Below are 13,393 nucleotides of genomic sequence, written 5' to 3'. Positions count from 1 at the left end.
TAAATTATTTTTCGTTTATACACAATTATGTTCTAATATATAATAAATGTAATGAATTAAAAGCGCAATAATGGTTTTTCAACCAGTTCAATACATTTATCAAGCAAATGTGGCGTATCCAGGATTTTTTTTTCTAAGTTCAGTTTAATCTTATCTTAACGGCAATTGCTTACTTATAACAGTTACTATACGACTCCGATTATATTCCGATCCAACTTAGACAGGATCGCAATTGCATCGTTATGGAAATAGACTAAGAAAACGGCAGAACGGCAAGAAATATGTTTTTTTTTTGCAATTGTGATGAAGTGAAAATTTGTTAGAAGAACTGATGAAGAATTCTGAAGAACTTCTTGGCAAAGAAAATATTTTTGATTCAGATAGTGTCATAGATTGAGTGAGATGTGTTTTTTTATTTATATGTAACTAGCGACCAAGCTTCGCACGGGTTCAATGCTGATTTTAAAAATGTCTTTATTGTCGACATTACTTAAAAACCTCTAAAATTATCAGTGTTTCTCTACACTGATAATCTGGTAATTAAAAAAAACCGCATCAAAATCGGTTACTTATGTAATTTTAAAGATCTAGGCATACAGAAGGCAGTAAGCGACTTTGTTTTATATTTCTTTTAAAAAGGCAGTCGACTCAAAACTTCGACCACTATAACTAAGACGTATTCGTACGTGCCTGTGCCTGTAATTACACTGGCCCACTCACACTACAAACCGTATCAAATCAATACGACCTATTGACGTCTGACAAAACAGTAAGTGGGTGGTACCCACATAGAAGTCTTACCGCCAGTGACGGTATTATTTACATCAAGAGTGTTATTTTGACGTTTATTCTTGTAACTATTAAAATAACATTTTAATCGTTGTCTCTTGAAACTAAATAAAACATAAAGTATGAAGCATAAAGTTGTATTAAACACATTCCTTGAGAATGTGACTCGCATTGACTCAGTCGTGAGTCATTTCCGATGCGGATTTTTGTGACGTCACGGGGTGTGCGCCTGCGCACTATTTTGGACTGAATGCGCACTTAGCCTGTTTATAAAGTGAGAAAGAATGTAAGTTAACAATTTATTGGATGCAGATTTAAGTAATAATAAAAAACGTAGATAAAAATCTTTATGCGTGTTTTATTTCTACTAATACATAAAAGTAGATCTCAATTTGTTAATGGGAATTTCTAGGAATAAAAAAGTGCGTTTTAATTCAATTTATGATCAAGGAAACGCATTAAATGAAATTTTGCCACATGTCCACCGATGCTGATTAGAGTAAAATCCGAGCCTCCTCAAGAAGAGTAGCGACCAGCAGTGGAACTTTTTCTAACATTTACTTTTACTTTGAATATTATGGATATTACTTTATACCATTCTGGTATTATTAAGTATTGGCTCTGCAATGCAAATAACTTTGACACTTCATCGTTGCTAGTTCCAAAAAAACATAACGCACTCCTGGAATGGCTCCCGAGTCGTTATATATCAAAGAGTTGCTCTCTACTTTGATAATTATATAAAATAAAAGAAAGTATAGTCTACAATGTCTAAAATATATGTTTGATGTACGTTTATTAGTAGTAGACGTCATTGTTAAGTTAAAAAAAAAAAAAACAAAGTCCGCAGAGTACATAGGTCTTTATGGTAGCCGTTCCTATAAATATTTCATTGTAATTGGCAACGAGATCGGTGGACGTAGAAAATGTATAGAAAAAAATATAATAAAAAAGTATAATTTTCATTCTGCACTTTCATAAACATCGAGGCTTATTAACCCGATCAGTGAAGTGAGAACTTTTTTCCTATTATTTATAGAAGCAAATGAAATGGATGCTCTTAACTTGTTTTCTGGAGACTAAATGGATTGACTAACGATTTCTCTTAAATGTTAAACACATTTTTGTAATAATATTGAGATGTTTACATGTTAAAATTTTCTTACTCCTCATTACTTACACTTTTAAACTTAAATAAAGTAGAAACGAGACTGTTTGCCGATTACATATATTGACGTTAAACTCTATCTGATGCGTGGATAAAACTACGACTAACTATGAAGCAGAGTTGCCAGCATTCAAATTAAATTGAACTTACTAAGTGGCAAGACTATGTGCAAGTCCGTTTAAGTGGGTTCATCAATGCTTAGTATTATGTTTTTTTTTTTGGGTGGAGGGGTAAGCCAGGCACAAGGAATATAACATCTTTGCTCCCAAGGTTGGTAGCGCATTGTTCTGATGTTAAAAAAGATTAATATTTCTTATGATTATGGTCGATGGTGACAACTTTACCATCAGGTGTATCCGTCTGCCGGCCTGTTATACATCATACTAATTGCAAAAACTCAACTAGACGGCAAAAAAAAGAGACTGCACAATAAACAATGTAATGTTCAATTTATGTCAACTAATAGTGTACAGTATATTTATATAAAATAATTATATGTTGTCAGTTATACATTGATACATATAATGTAATACATTTACTATACCATATTCATAGTTACTTACGGTAGTTAATTGTTACTGCATGGGGTAACACTGGCCCATAAAATACTTTAATAATTTAGAATGGTAAGTCTTTGAATATATGAAAAAGAACGATTTAATCATTTATTTTAACTTTATTATCGTAACTGCAACTCTGAAAAAAAGCCATGCGCCCCAAATAAACGAAGTTACACAAAAACAAACACAGTAACTATATTTATACAGCGTATATTACTGTAATAATTTAAGATATAATATATCATGCGATTTTTATGTTTAAAATCCAAAGCCATCTGCGCATAACAAAATACATATAGTACGACACAACTTAGATGTAGCATCGGCAAATCCAATGAGAAAGCAAGTGCATGTAAATCGACGTGTTAATTTGACGAATATATTAGATCATATGATATTACAAGTTATTACGTTTATATAAAGATCATATTCACATAAGAAATAAATATTGATAATTTGGGATGCCAATGCTACCTCTAAGCTGTGTCGTACTACACTTGACAAGAAATTAATTAAAATCAATGCTTTATCAAATGTCATTTGTTACGTCATGTTAATTAATGCTAATCCACTCCATGACTTCTGTTACATACTATCATGTAGCTAAAAATATCACTGTCATTTTTTTTAAACCAGTTGACGCTCGATCTCTTAGGCCATTAAAACTTCCAATAAATCAACAAAGTAAAACAATTAGAGTAAAATATCTTACTAATAATTGAGTTCTATATTGGACTGTGGGAAATTTTGATATATAGGACTTCTTCCAATTTGTAAGAAGCAAATAAATAATTATAAAGTCAACATACTTATATACCGTGCAAATGTCTAATTCTAAATTGTTTGTATCTATTTAAATAAGATGACAGGCAATTAATTACATAATTGTAAACATCGATCATCGATAATAAATAATAATCGTTATAATCGGCTTAACAATCGTTGTAATATGCGGTTGATTTCTAATACTCATAAAAAAATGACCTTTTAAACGCATATTAATATTGTACAATAAATAAAAATATATTAATCAAGAACTGCAAGTAGTGCACAGTAAAGCAAATTATATCAGCAAGTTACATGAGACACGTATATCTAAGTTTTGTTTATCATTTTTCCTACTTCCATTAGAATAGACTATAAGTAGTTCGTTAGTTCACCTAAAATTAGACTACTGACCAATGTGAACTGTTGTTTGAAATTAATAGACTACGATACGGTCTGATCGATCACCACAAATGTTTGCACAAATTTGTATATTTTCATGAATAATCACGGAGAATATATAAAAGCTTGATAAATATGCTCTGAACCATCTCATCTCATCAGGCGTCTCAGACCAGCATTACGATTTATCAACTACTATATTACTTCACTTTTATTTAAATATTTTCTTTCAATCTTTATACGATATTTTGAACAAGGCAGTTGTTTTGGAGGGAAGTTCTTTTACGCGGATAACAGTGTAGTCAACAACTCGAATTCCAACAATCTAGTAAGCAACCGTCTATTTAAGTAATCAACAACCTATTCGCCTTCTATTGCCAACTGATGTGTTAATAAATTTTGATATTATAACATCACACGAATTTGCAGTAGTTGTTGTTTTTTTTTCTTTGGGAATCCTCCGTCATCTAAAGTTTTTTTTAACAGTTTGATAACAAAGATACTATAATTAAAACATTGTGAGAAAATGTGCATGTGTCAAATGTCATAGAAATTTTGCCACATGTGTATTCTACCAACCCGTATTGGAACAGCGTAATGGATATGTTATATGTTCCAAACCTTCTCCCAAAGGGTGAGTACACCTTAGCTCAGCAGTGGGAAATTTACAGGCTGTTGTTGGTAATATACATGTTGGTAAATAACAAATTAAAATTTTCATAAGAACTATGGATTTGATATAATGTTAGAACTTTTAAATTATACCTAGAAATGTATGAAAGCCATTGGAATTCCCGATCTTTCTTCATAGTCAATGTTGAGTCACTAATTACATGTTTTAAGAACGTATGAAAACCGCAATGTGTCATTCTTGCACTTTCACTTTTAAACTACCATTTACGCATTGCATTTTAATAAATGGCAAACTTGTTTATTCTTTAATTGTCCACTAAAAACTCCTTTGTCAAAATTGATTAAAAAAAAGAAATGATTTTTGTTAATATTTTTATCGACAGAAATATAGCATAGCATAGACCATATACGAGTAATAATTAATTGAGTACTTTACTTTAATATCGTGCTTATTTTAATGTTTGCAAGAAATTAACAACAACAACATTTTTCTTTTTTTTTTATTTCTAGAATAAAACCAAGTGACAAAGACAAAGACGCCTAAGAGTTACATAAATCAAGTTTGTTTGTAACTCTTTAACCCAAATTATTCAGATCTAAATAATTCCTTTAAAGCAATAAACGACTATAATGTAACATATAATAACACACGACGCGTTCCTTATTCAATATCTATAAAAAATCTGAACGAGTTTGGAAGCGCTTAGCTTAGCGCTTCTTATATAATATAAAACAAACATATATAATATTATCTATCTCATTTTAATTGATACTAGAGTTATTTTAAGCATATTCTGCCGTTTACTTAAGTATTTTTATTAATATTTAAGAAGTGTCTTACATTTAGGTCTTCGCTTATAATATTAGTTAAAAGATACACTACTGCAGGTTCGTAATGTATATTGCATTTAGTAAGCCTCGAAAACCTATACTACCACTTTTTTTTTAAATTTATATTTGGGAAACATACAGTGTGTTATTACATAGAATTAAGGAATTATTACTAAATCATAAACCAATAAAGTTTCCACTTAAAAATAGTATGTATGTATATATGTTAGCGTATGCGTGTAAAAAAGACAACAGAAAGAGACAAAAATACAATCTACAAGTACAATCAAATCGACTAGTTACAAAGTTAAAAAGAAATCACGAAGTTAAGTTACAATAATATTAATGAACATAAATATAAACAATATCATTAAAAATATTTAAATTTGATTACAACAATTAAAGTAACATCATAAATCATCAATTTATGGCAAGTAATTGATTCAATATACATATACAATTTATTGATAACTTACAATTAAACGTATAAAACCTTCGTGAAATCAACGAGTATTCTCTCCTCGCTTTTTGTCGTATATATGTATGTTTGTCTACTGTTGTAAATAACTACCTATGTGGAATTCAGTTTTAACTATAAGAGACTACATACATACCGATTTTTTATACTAAAACGAAATATAGCCCATGTTGATTCTGCCTTTGGCAGGTGATGGAGAGCAACAGAGATTTAAAGAAAAACGAGAATATCAAATTAATACTTGTCACATAAATTATATAATGTATTCAAAACTGGTGAAACTGCCAAGCTGCTACTACTAATATAATAATATTATATATAAAAAACTTCTCCGAAATTCTCATATAAGTTTTATAGATATTGGCTTAGTAAGTTTTTTTCAGTTAAGAATCACAAAAAGACGTTTCTAATTTATTTTTTTATAATGTTCCATATGTTGGTTTCCATATTATGCTATATATAATAACCACAGATAAAAAAATCGTAATACAGTTGAAACTTTATAAAAAACGAATTCGATTTAATTGTTTTTAAAATTAAAAATGTTATCGCTTTCAATATATATTTCAAAATATTGTTTGGAAGCCAATAAATTAAAAATAAAATATTTATACGGAGCATTTATTCAACGGTTATAAAGACGATACCGCGTAATTCAATAACATTCAACCGACAAGTTTCTTGTAGATGAAAGGCCTTAGTCCAACAATAAAATGCCCCGTGCCGGAAGATCACACACCACGCACCGTAACGATCCAATAAATCCTTTTCACGTATCGCATGTTCGCACAGCGGCCGTTCGTCTAATTAACTGAAAAAACGCGTCACGGCTGCGAGCCGCGCGTTTTTTGCCCGCGCGCCCGTCCGGAAACGCACGCGCGAGCACTACTTTTTTTTTAAAGCAATGCATTAATTTTTAATGCAATTGAGATCAACGCCCCGTGCTTATAATCTGTGAACAATGTGAGTTTTCTATTTAATTTCATTTAATGGGGTAAAAATATAAATGATAATGAAGCTATTCCTAACAAATGTTTTTTTTTAATTTTTTTTTTTAACTAGACAAATGGGACAAACGAAAATAAATTGGTGAACATAAAAACGAGAAAGTACAATTTTAGTGGATTTCTTTGAAATTGAACAAAACATAAAAAAGATGAGACCTTACCCTAGGTCGTGTCCCTGCGCCAACGAACTAAGCAGGCTAAGGACCTTTAACTGAAGGTCAGGCAGCCGTTGGCATAATTCACTTATCTCGGGTCACCCACAAGGAGAGTCGACGGCCCCAATCTGCCAAGGTGTCCCGCCCTATATTGTAATTAAATCTAGCTACTCCTACTAGACATAACGACAAATATTATCTTTGTATACGTTTTATTGTTAGTAAATATGTTATAAAATATTTTTCTAGACTCAGTATATAAGGAAAAACTTTTTATATCTTACATGTGACTTTTTTAAACTGATGTAGCTGTAATGTAATTATACCAAACTGTTAATAAGTGTTATTATTTAATATATGAAATAATTTATTTTTGGTGTGTCAGTCGTAATGACGTAATAATTTGATGCTATTTATATAAATAGCATCAAATTATTATGTGGTTATATAACCACATCAAACTACTCTAAATTCGAGTAAAATTTGATTCTTCTTCTTAGTATGTAATATGGATAAAATTAAAAATTTAAAATTGACTTTAATTAATTATTTTAATTTTGTTACAACTTTATTTTTAATCTTACGTACCACCATTTTTTTAAATATAAAAAATAATGATACCAAGTTTAAATACACAGATTAAATAATATTAATATTATTTGAAAACAAAATGGCTGAATCGAGACTACGGCTGGTTTTCTTTATCTGTAACATAACCTAAAAATAATTAATCAATCCAGACTAGAACGGCTGCGAGCTACTAGTATAACTAGTAGGTATCCATTAAAGTAACGGAATTGTTCAACGCAGTTCATAAAGCAATTTTAATTAAAAATAAACTAACAAAGCGAAATGACTTTTCATTAGAACAATATCTTTCTTTACGAGAGGTAATGAGTACGAGCTACAATTTCTAGACATGACTTCGAAACGATTGTATTCATTTTGACATTTATGTTTCAGCTTGTTTAAATTTTATTACTTTATGTCAGCGTCTTACAACTTTTTTTATGGTATTTAACTTTGCCAATTGGACCGTTTCCTTTGCCAATATCACGTAGAATGAAGAAAATAAAAATTAACATAATCTAAAAGAATTTTCAGATTATTCGGATTTATTAACGGAACATTATTTTGGGTGGGTATCACCTGCTTGTTAGTAAAGTTATAGCCCGTAAATTTCCCACTGCTAGGCTAAGGCCTCCTCTCCTAACAAGGAAAGGGTTTGGAACATATTTCACCACGCTGTTCCAATGCGGGTTGTTGGAATGCACATGTGGCAGAATTTTTATGAAATTAGACACATGCAGGTTTCCTCACGATGTTTTCCTTCACATATATACAATGGTGCTTGCTTGGGTTTGAACCCGAAATCATCGGTTAAGATGCACGCGTTCTAACCACTGGGCCATCTCAGCTCTTTCTTGCAGCACCTACTTGTTATTTAGTAGGCTAGTTAACCTACGAATAAGTGCACTCTCACTAGCGGGATAAGATCATGAATTTTTATTAAAAACCCGACATTAGAGGCGTTTTTTATCAGTTTATTTAATTAGTTGCCAAGTTTATAAATAAATTGCTCTATAATTTACACAGAAACGAATTATTTGTGTTTATTGTCGGCAAACGCAATGACAATATAAATCTACGATAAATATTTTTAGGAATTAATTAATGCTAATTTAAAAAATAGAGTCGTTAGTCAAAATAAAGTAAGCAGGCCATCCGGAATTCGAAATGAATTCGAAATTAGGTGTAGAAATAATTTCATAATATCTTTTGAAAGGGCCTTTTAGAATCGCTAAGTAGTTATTGATTGATTATGGAAAACCCGTAATATATTAACATAATTGTATGCTAGTGATCAAAAAGTATAAATGAGGATTGAGTACTAGGTGCTAATTTAATATGTAGTAGTATTCTTCTAGTTCTATATACACAACTTTCAATCTAACTAAAAAAAAAACGCAAAATCAAAATCACTTCGCAGTTTTAAAGATGTAAGCATGCACAGGGACAGAGGCAGCGAGAAGCGACATTATATATATTATACCTAATAGATAATGTGGTAAATTGGCGATTTCGTACAACGGTTTTTCATCGTATTCTTCTCTCTCTCTCTAGCATCTTCCTTTTTATTTGTAAATTAACCCCACGTAACTAACACAAGGGACATAGCATATTAATTACCAAAGTTAGTAGCGATTTAACGACATAAGGAAAAACATAGATGTTTCTTACAGCGCCAGGATATACGAGGGCAGTGTTCAAATATCCAATAAGCCACATCATATGCTTTATAAATGTAAAAAATATTGCAACCTTACGGATTAGATAAAGACATTTCACCAGATAATGTTACATACACACTATTCTTTATTGTTATATATCCCAGTTACATTATAAGCACTTAGGACTATAACTCATCTAATATAAAGCGATACTTGACCAGTCTATCGCGACACACGCGATGGTTTTTCATTAGCTAATCGAAGCGAGTGACTGCTGAAGGAAAAACTAGAAATGAGGGTATGAATGTAACGGTAAACAGCAAAAAGTCGGAGTTACTTGTGTAGGGGTTGCTTTACATTTTAATAACATATGCATTAATTACATGTTACGGTGAATATGGTGTTAAATAGAAGCATTATTAATTCTTATAATTAACCAATAGGTTTTAATTTCGCCTCCATTTCCTTTTATATAACCTCATCAAAATTTTTGTTGTGTACAATATTTCAAATAAAAAATTTATTGAAAATAAAATTATGTATATATTAACTGTAAATTTAAATATTGTAAATAACATAAATCTTTTGAACAAGATATTCGTAGATAATGTTGAAATATGGAGCTCCAACGGATAAAAATATAAATAAAAATTTTAACAAAAAGAAAAACCGACTTCAAACAAAACACTATTTTAAAACAAATGAATATGCACGAAAAAGTAATAAAAATAATTGCGTATTCAACATATTTTTTAGAGTCTTCCTAAGTTAAATGAAATGAAAAATATTAGACTACTTAAAATTCGATTTACGATTATATAATGTAGTTATAGGTATTGGTATATTTGGAGCCGGTGTCAGCCACGGTGCCCTTGCCCCAACAATCAAAAGAAAGAAGCGATACGAGCCCCTTGATTGATCCAGTATATTATTGTGTAAAAGGTAATTTGTAAAAAACATATTTGTTAAAGTACTCTCGTATTGTTTTTTGATAGATATTCGTAGGGTTATGTAGGGTTTTATTGGCTGACACCGACTCCAAATATAACAATAACTATAACTACATTATATAATCGTAAATCGACTTTTAAGTAGTCTAATATTTTTCATTTCATTTAACTTAGGAAGACTCTAAAAAATATGTTGAATACGCAATTATTTTTATTACTTTTTCGTGCATATTCATTTGTTTTAAAATAGTGTTTTGTTTGAAGTCGGTTTTTCTTTTTGTTAAAATTTTTATTTATTTTTTGATTTTAAGTGAAGCTGATGTTGACTAACTAATTTTTTTTAATATGGATAGATTAAGCGTTCCGTTTATATGAGTCAGAAACTACTTCGAGGACAATTTCAAAGGAAACTTGCGAATAAAGCAAAAATAGACTTTCGAAAATGCGGATTTAATACGTCAAGCGGCGTAAACTACAAGGATCCCTCGAAAGAGCTGTAATCGAACTCAGCAAAAAAACTTTAAAAAAGAGCTGATATATGTCGTACATCATATGACATCACATCACATACACAAAATTTGATTAAAGATAGTAAGAAATTCTGCCCCATATCGCACCCAACTGCGAGCCGTATAGGAGTTCCATCACTACATAGTATAAAACAAAGTCGCTTTCTCTGTCCCTATATCTTTAAATCTACGCAACGGATTTTGATACGGTTTTTTTTAAAAGATAGTGTGATTTAAGGGGGAAGGTTTGTGTATATAATACATGAACAATATAGTAAAGAAACACTGATAATTTTAGAAGTTTGCGATGTGATGTCGTATATAAACAAATTCTGTAGTATATTTAGTATCAGTATTGCACCCGTGCGAAGCCGGGGTGGGTAGCTAGTTGATTATAATATTCGACTATGATAATTACATAAACATAACCACATTACGGAAGGTGACTCAAATATCCAAATAACCTATAAATAAAAGATTCGACCGAGTATCGCTAACGTGCTCCTCAGAATTGTTCCGTTCCCTTCCGTTCCGTTACTTTGTCATGGATCCTGTGCTCAGAACCTTACCAAACTTTCACCAAATTACCCTTGAAGTATATATTTTATAATAAAAAAAGAATTATCAAAATTGGTTAACGTGATTTTCAGTTATTCACCTATTTGTCGCGCATATACATAATGCAAATTTAAGACTTATGTCGTTTTCACATGGATACCATCATCGGAAAAAAAAATAAAAAAAATGGGACCCCACGGGAAGCACTACCTTTCAAACAAAAAAAAAATTATCAAAATCGGTCCACCCAGTGAAAAGTTATGAGGTAACAAACATAAAAAAAAAAAAAAAAAAAAAAAAAAAAAAAATACAGACGAATTGATAACCTCCTCCTTTTGGAAGTCGGTTGAAAAAGCATGGTAAATATCCCGTAAATAATAACAGTAACAATAACATAAATTAGTTGTTTTCTAGTACTGAACCATTTTTTTATATACAATAAAAAAAATGGTTGGCAGACGAGCATATGAGCCAACTGATGGTAAGTGGTCACCATTACCCATAGACAATGACGCTGTAAGAAATATTAACTATAATAACTTAAATCGTCAATGCGCCACTAACCTTGGGAACTAAGGTATTATGTCCCTTGTGCCTGTAGTTACACTGGCTCACTCATCCTTCAAACCAGAACACAACAATACTGAGTACTGTACGGTAGAATAACTGATGAGTGGATGGTACATACCCATACGGGCTTGCACAAAGCCTTACTACCACCACGAAGAAGACATGGACTCGTCAATAGGCTTTTTTTCCAATTTTTGTTATACATGTTGCAAAATTTCATCAGCACACCTGAAAGTATAATGACCAGTGTTGCAGATGTCCATGGGCGGGGTAGTCACTTTCCATAAAGCAAGCTTCGTGCCCGATTGCCACCTATACCATTATATATAAATATATATACATTTTACTTTATTATACATTACTGTATAATATTTTTAAAACATCTGACTGTCCCGATTGCTGAGCGACGACTTTATTATATTCACGATTTATTATAAATGCGGAAGTAACCATATCTGTCTGTTCGTGGTGATGGGTGGAAAAGTAGTGTAAGTAAGTCATCAAAGCCCCAAGTACAATGATAATGGTCATAGAAAAGTCGAATTTACTTATAATTTTATTGAATACGAGCAAGAATATAGATAATACTATTAAATTAAAAAGGAAATCCTTTACAAGAAAACAGATAAAATCTTACTTAAAGTAATTGCTCAAAAAATGTCATCGTTTACATATTTCACACCTGACCTATTCTAAGAAATTTTCGGCGTAGTTTCATTGCGCTGCAATGATATTGACGACATCCAAGCCCTCAATGCGCAGGTACAGAGTGATTCGTGACCTATTACAAGAAAATAGCGCATCTCTCTATTCTAGAATATACGTCGAGGTGAGATATTGAAGTATTTTCTAGAATTCAGCTAGTAAGACATTTTTGTATGATAAATATGTATATCCAGTTATTACGTTCGGTCATCATGAAAAACTTTTTACAAACGTTTTGCATAGTCGTATAATAATAAAGTAATTCGTTTATATAATAACGACGAGTAAAATAAAAAAAATAGATAATATGTCAAAATATATAAATTAAATTATGTTGAGCTATTTCTATTCATATTCAATATGTATTTAATTAATTTGACAAAAATCAACCGCTGAGTTTCTTTCGCTTCTTTTCAGGTCAGAGTGTTCCTTTCTCCGAACCGGTGGTAGTGTTTAATTTGACCATCGACAAGTATGTGTAATACTTCTAAATTAAATAAAAGAATTTCAGTTTGAGTTGTATCAAAGATTCAGATAAATTAACTCACTTAAACTAGAATTCATAAATGTAACATAATATTATAAATAGGTAATAATTATTCTGCATGTATACGTTGATATTATGTATTAAATCTTTAAATAATATTTAATTATTAACATATAAAGCTCCATATAAAATTACCAAAGTTTTTTGTTGGCTGTATGATATTGTGCAATATAATTTAACTTCCAGTTTCCTAGTTGGTCTAGAGGGTAAGGCCGTTGGTCCTGTCTGAATTCGCTTCGGTCGAACCAATCTATTGACGACATGTAACTATTAGGATATCACAAGTAGATAGATAATATTTACGCACACAGTTAAGCAAAATTATACAGGTCACAATTTTTTATCACCAGTTGCTTTGTATGTTACAAAGCAGATTTTTTTTATTTTAACATGCTTTAAAAAAGGGTTCAAATCGTTGTGCTCGACAAATTGAATTATATTTTTTTTTCGATAAACTTAGCAGTTCGTTTACTATGTTTTACTTTCACGTTCATTATCTCAAGAACGAATAACTTTAGGTAAAAATAAAAAATTA

The sequence above is a fragment of the Vanessa cardui genome, chromosome 8 (assembly GCF_905220365.1).
Source record: "Vanessa cardui chromosome 8, ilVanCard2.1, whole genome shotgun sequence".
Lineage (NCBI taxonomy): Eukaryota > Metazoa > Arthropoda > Insecta > Lepidoptera > Nymphalidae > Vanessa > Vanessa cardui.
Note: the sequence above shows the minus strand (reverse complement) of the source record.